This window comes from Glandiceps talaboti, chromosome 9 (assembly GCF_964340395.1).
Source record: "Glandiceps talaboti chromosome 9, keGlaTala1.1, whole genome shotgun sequence".
Lineage (NCBI taxonomy): Eukaryota > Metazoa > Hemichordata > Enteropneusta > Spengelidae > Glandiceps > Glandiceps talaboti.
In genome coordinates this window covers 15,494,935-15,502,460 of record NC_135557.1, presented here as the reverse complement: position 1 = coordinate 15,502,460, position 7,526 = coordinate 15,494,935, and positions in this window count along the sequence as shown.

Here is a 7,526-nt window from a genome sequence, read left to right as displayed (position 1 = left end):
CATGTAAATGAATGTTTCAAACCGATAACTATAGCAACTTACTTTATAATTGTAGTACTATAGATTTATATGTCATGTCATGTCATGTCATGTCATATATCACGTAATGTCATGTCATATTATGTTATCTTATACAAATGTTGACTGATCGCGAGGGCAACATGTACACGATATGTCTGTTTCTTCAAGGGACTGTGGGTCACCCCCAACACAGACTGTTTCCCGAGGGCAAAGCCTCGAGGGAAACAGTCGGTCTTGGAATGACCCACAGACACGAGGGAAACTGACGTATGATATTGCACGAGCACGATCAGTGAACATGTGACTTGTAACACACCTACTCCATTCTCACTCTCTAGGTACACTCTTCCATACATACGGTTAACGCATGGCAACAGTGACAATAGTTCGGAAAATAAACCAAACTACTTTAATAACTACCAAATGTGTTCATTTCGAATCCTTTTCTGGCACATCGGTGGCGACTTTGGATTCAGAAATGTGTAAAAACATGAAGTTTCTATGCTCGTGTGACTCTAAGAGCCAACAGATGACACCATGTTCGTTTGTTTTGAAAGCATGTACGCATGTGCGTATGACGTCATCAGTTGCCCATACGGGCAATAGCACTAGAACTGTTGACCAGTAAACGTCATTTGCAGTCAACAGAGCAAAAACTCTACACACCATGTGATCATGTATTGACGAATCACAACACAGAAACCGTAGTAGGTGTGTTACAATATATTTGATAGCACTGTGTTAATATAACCTTCAGTGATTGGATTAGATCGGTGGTATGGACTGTTGACCTATAGAGGCCTCAATTTGCATAGAGGGGGCACTATTGGAGTTTTATTTTCCCTAGGGCAATACTGACATAGCAAGGAAGTCTTATCGTGAATGTGCTTTGACTATGGAAATTATATGTACCTGAGAATGTGTTGTGGTATAAAACACTTATTGTCTGGCCTTATTTGGGCACTAGTAGATATCAGGCCTGGTGCTGTTATGTAGCAACTATTTCCCTTTCCGGAAAATACTTGCTAAATGACATGGGAAATGGCGTCTTGTAGTGCCCTCATAGCCAGGCAATACATGTATTTCATATTACATTGCTAAGAGTATTAATTTTTGATTATTTTGGGTTTTAGCACCAGACTGTCCAGCTGGTCAGCATTACTTCATGGAATCATGCTACCTGTTCATTACTACGTCTGCGCAAACCTGGTATGGTGCACGTGATGACTGTGCAATGAAATATGATGGGCATCTGGTAACCGTTGACGATGCACTTGAACATGCTTTCCTATTGGAGGTCATCAACTTAGAATCCTATAATACCAACTTTTGGATAGGTGGGCGTGGTCAGAACTATTATTTGCTTGATGGCAGCATTCCTCCGTACACTAACTGGAAAATTGACGAACCCAACTACAATACGGTGTCGAAATGTGGTGCAACACCCAATAATATTGCCGAATGGGCGGATAAACCATGTGATAATTTGAAGAAATCTGTCTGTGAACGTGATGGCGAAGGTATGTTTAATGTAACTTACATGTAGTGGGAGTTGATTCTCTATCCCCTTGCATATCATACATTTCCTTGTTCCATAAAATTAGATCATGTTGCTATGTTTCTACTTTTCTAATGACTGTCAGTTTTTATATAGCACTTTCCACGGTGTGCGCTTATCAATTATTGCATTTTACACTGATCTATAGTGGCACAAAGCCCTTTGTATTAACTTGCAAAATGCTCTTGAGAGCATACATTTCACTGCAGCCTCTATAAGTGTATAGCATTAGAGCATTCATATTGTAATCTCTATCCTACCAAGTCTCCAGTTGTAGAGCTGGGTTGACTGAGGCACAATCGTGATTCAAATCTCGGCCAAGATTGTATCCATTCAGCAGCATGGCCATGGCCAGGAGCTGCATGTTAGCTGTCCACTATGATGTTTCAACAATCTTGACTCTTATCTAGTTTATTTAACACTGTAGATGTCGGGAAAAGTGAGAGCTGGTGAATTGCAATTGCAAAAATTATGTGCTTCCAAGGGAGGGTAACGTTAATCCAACGTTGTCACTAAGTTAAGACTATAATTGCGTCCTTGAGACGAGATCTCCGAACAAATACTCGTCATTGTTGTCACCTACTAACAGCACAGCACCTTAGTGTTGGGCTACGCTTTCGAATGTAGAAGACTTGTTCTCGAACAAAATCCTCAAGGTAGAACATTTTCTTGTCTGCAGTAAAATGTATGCGGTCTTTGTATACTTTTTTCCTTTCATCACGCTCCTCATATTATTTTACAGAATGCTTACAAAACGAGATCCCCTTCGACGGCAAATGTTACACTGTGGAGGAATCGGATCTTAATTGGGACGATGCACGAGCAGCTTGTCAGAGCAAGGGGGCAGATCTGATTATTATTGAAAACCAACAGGAGCAGGACTTCTTTGCGACTATCAAAGTCAGTGAGTTCACCTATTGGCTAGGGATGCGAGATTCAGGCTACCAGTGGATTGGCGGTGATGATATGGTGTTTGCACGCTGGGAGCCCGGGGAACCGAACGGAGATGGTCCGTGTATTGAAACGAGTAATGCTATGGGTTACAATTGGAATGACGTAACTTGTGACGCCATTCAAAACTTTATTTGTGAGCAGGAAGGTAAGATTGACTGTAGTAATTCACAGCCACATTTTAATTGTATATTAATACAAATATAAATATTGATATTAAATATTGAAGTACCTAAATGACAGAACTTACTCCTGTTTTACATGACAATCCTTCCTACACACTTCTTAAAGCCGATCGATGATCAACTGCCAACTCCGTCATTTGTCACCAACCACCGGCCAATAGATCATCGGACGGTTTCATAAGCTTCGTAATCTTTCTGACCATACCCACTTAGCAAAATTATCAAAGAAGTTTGACAGCTTATTCCCTATCATGAAAAGTACCCTTGGTAACCATGGTAACATCAACAGGGTCGATTTTGGCTCATCTCTATGGAATCACATAGTGCGTCCAGTATTGGAATATGCAGGTGAAATACTAATACTTAGTCGAACTGACATGGAATGTTTAGAAAAGATGCAAAGGTCTGTGGGGAAATTCATTTTAAAGGCAACTCGTTACACTGCAAATGAGGCAGTACTTGGTGACCTAGGTTGGACCACAATGATAAGTAAATTTAATGTGTTGAAATTGAAATATTTAAAAAGACTATGTAATCTTCCAGAAACACGCTGGACCAAGATTGTATTCAACAAACTCACTGCAATCAGTCAAGACTCTGAAATGAACACGATAAACCTGTGCTGGGATTGGCCTAAATCTATAAATTACGTCTTAACAAATCTCAAAACACATAGAGAAGAAATAAAAAATCTCACAGACAATAAAATCAAGCAAATAATTTTCAAGTATGATGAATCTAAATGGAAAAAAGATATGGAAAAAAAGTCTAGTCTCATTCACTACCGTAGGTTCAAAACATCTTTAGAAATGGAACCGTATCTTAAATCAGTAAATGACTTCAAAGGGCCACAATTAAAATTTAAAGCAAGATCCTATACATTAGGACTCTCATATGAAAAGAGAAAGTGGGAAAACTGTAACTTTGATTGCTCCTGTCCCTGCTGTGGGCAAGAAGATGAAACATTTGAACACTTTCTCTTTTCGTGTGAAAGCCTTTCTACCTATCGTCACATCCTAATGAAGAACACAAAAGATCTTTTACTTAGCCATACAGAGACAAACCTATATCAAGATTTTATACAAGGCAAAGAACTGTTAAGCCTCTTTATAGGAGACAGTACAAAAAATTATAACATTTTATTAAGTAAAACAATTGACAAATTTATCCAGCAATTTCTAAGTAGTGCAATGGAACATAGGAAAACATGTTTAACCTGATGGAGAATTGTAATTTTTTATCTCTTTGTTTATCTCTTATTATTTCTTTGAAGTTATTATTTGCTATTTTAACATGATATTTAATTTTTTTTGTATGTATTTGATTCTATGTAAATGCTGCTCCTAATGTTTTTAGTGAGCCCCTGATATAAAAGGGATGCAGAAAATAAATAAAAAAAAATAAAGCTTAACGATCCAGGACACGCCTTGGAACTGATATTAGTCAAACAACAGCGTGTCGTGTCAATTACGATACATTGTATTTATCTATATACCTGGATTGTTGACAACATCCACAAACATATAAACTTAAATATAAAGTGAAAAGCAGCAGGCTATACTTTTTTCTTCAAAATATGAACACTTCCTCAAAGTGGCCCACACTACACACTATTATTAAGTGTAACGACGTTAAGAAGACATCAATGTCCTTTATTTATATCATTCAATATATATATATATATATATATATATATATATATATATATATATATATATATATATATATATATATATATATATATATATATATATATATATATATATACTTAATATTAGACATTAGAAGGTCTTAAATCATAACAAAGAGTTTCACGCTTCTGCGACGCTTAGATGACTATTACCCTCTTCTATTAACATTGCATTCAGTATTTTCTCTCCAGGGACACCTACATTACTATAATAAATACATACAAATGTACATACATGCATACATACATACATACATACATACATACATACATGCATACATACATACATACATACATACATACATACATACATACATACGTACATACATACATTCATGCATACATACGTACATACATACATACATACATACATACATGCATACATACGTACGTACGTACATACATACATGCATACATACATGTACATACATACATACATACATACATACATACATATACACATATAAATATATACACACACATATATATATATTTCTATCTTTTCAGTTATCGCATCGACGGCACAACCAACAGCCACAACGCTATTGGCAACGACCACAACCCTACCACCACCACCACCACCACCACCAACTACCATAACACTGCAAACTGCCACAACAACCATCCAGTCTCAAATGGTGAATTCTGCCAGGTTCAACCAAGTGAAAGACAAATCACAACTTGACACTAACTCATCACCAATCTATAGCACATCTATAGATACACGATCGCCAATTAGGTGTGCTATGTTGTGCACAGGTTCAGAGAACTGTAACAGCTTTGCATTCCTTAGAGGTGGGGTCTCCTCACAGTGTGAGCTGTATTCGGAGACGAGCAGTGGCTCTGTAATACTTGACATACAAGGGACGCTGTTCTTCAAACGCTGTACTTGGAGTTAACTGCACATGAACGCACTTTTACACTACGCATGAAAACAGTACATAACAGAGTTTTATCTAAGGATTTCTCATATTCTTGTATTTGCAACAGGAGACAGGATTATCAGAATTGTGCCAAAATTATGATAAGTTGAATATATGATTGGTACCGAGCTATTTTCATTGGAAATCTCCTGTCCGTCTAATATCAATCACATCACACTTTACAGCAAACAGGGTTTTAGATTCCTTTATAATTTTTATCCTGTAATATGTTTTTGACATGTCTTGATGATCAGGACTGTGTGTTCTTGAATATGTATGCTCTTTTGAATGTAATTACACTGAATCCATTAGGTATGGTTCTCACTGGACTTCTTGGTAAACAAGTGTTTATAATATACTTAAATAATTGTGCAATATACATAAAGATTATTATTATTATTATAATTATTATCATTATCAATAATCACCTTATCAATTCGACGATTCACGATTATTTACAGTTTAACTGTTACACATAAGTTTAATGAGGACATTGTTGTTGGGAAAGGAATGACGATGCTATTCGCGAACAAGTCTAGCCTAGAAGGCCATTATGGATGAAAAAACACCGTATGTTACTTGTAATCCCAGCTATCAAGAGCTGATCACAACTCCAGTAATATAATTTATCGTTGTTTTCTCCCAGTATGGTATCAACGGTCTTTCTTAAACATTTCCCATCACCTTGCCAACATTTTATCTTATAATTAGCGCTGTACTGAATTTAAGTCAGGTAATTCAATTCGTTTGGATTGTACATTATTTTAGATGTTGTTTTGCCAATTTTGGATAGTATCTTGATTTTCGAAATTACGTTTGTCATTTATATACTTATCATGTTCATTACTATAGTACACTTTCGCTTAAATATACACTATTAATACAGCAATATAATTACATTATAGTGGGAGATAGAGTAATAATGGTGTGTTGGCGTTGCACAGTTTGTAGAATATTAAAAAGTAAACAATGTATGTGTATGTGTATGTATTTGTACCTGTTATATTATACTTACAAAGCCAGATTGTAACGCAAATAACTTACCGCTTACAAAACCCGTCACATTGCAACATAAATAACGAACCATTTACAAAGCTCCGTAATCTTGTTCTTGAAGTTGTCAAATGGATGAGACTTTGCTATATTTTGTGAATGAATAGACAATATCTGGAATTTTGGGAGTATTCCCGTGCCCGAGTTTCACAGGCAAACAATACATATGCCGGCAAAATTACTACTTGTACTTATCTGACTGTACTGTTATTCAGCAAATAAACTTAGTGTCCGAATGCGGGTGTACACACAAAGAAGCGATGGCAGTCACACAACAATTGGTACAGCTGGCTCCGACTGAAGATTCCACACTCCGTAGAACTTTCTGCTACCATTGTCTGTTACGTGCATACTTGAACCAACTGGGCTCTGGTCCCACTCTACGGTTTGGTCTGCTTCCCCTCGCTCACCTTGCTGTTCTCCGCTCTCCTTTCCTCTCGTCCCCTCGCCTTGCCCCCGAGCACTAGCTTAAGCTCTAGTCTACCATGTTGTCTACTCTGCTGCTGGCTCTGCTCCCAACCTTAACCGTAGAACTAACATACAACATGAGAGAACCAGAAATTAAAATTAGACATTGATTTCAATTCAAATCACTTCTGAGTAATTTCACGGGACAATTACGGAAACTGTTTCAAAGGAAACAAAATATAGGTGTGCATGCAAAATCTTGCATATGAGATAAAATTAAAGTGTTGATATGATGGAACAAATCAGAGGATTTTTTACTAATTGTCAGTCACGGCCAACAAACAAGAAACAGCTAAATATCAATCAAATAAGTGTGCTGATGAATATTTCTTCACACTAATACATGTAAAAGAAATATCGTTTAATTGGTTGCAAAATACTTATTTTCACCAAAGACCATATCAGCATAAATATTGATTCTTAGTATTTCCAAGTCACAATAGTACCCACATTTGAATTTATATTCTCAACAAAAATATTTCGATCAATTTAGAACAAATTACAATCAATTGAAATCTTACCCTTTAACACATTTTTTGTTTATACAGAATTTTATTCCTTAGTTCACAACCTTACGTGTTTTAGCCAGTGATAAAAGATAATATACACATTTGCCTGTGCTAGTGACATAGACTGTCGACAGTCGTCGCCTCGCTCCGTAGCACTGAACACACGCG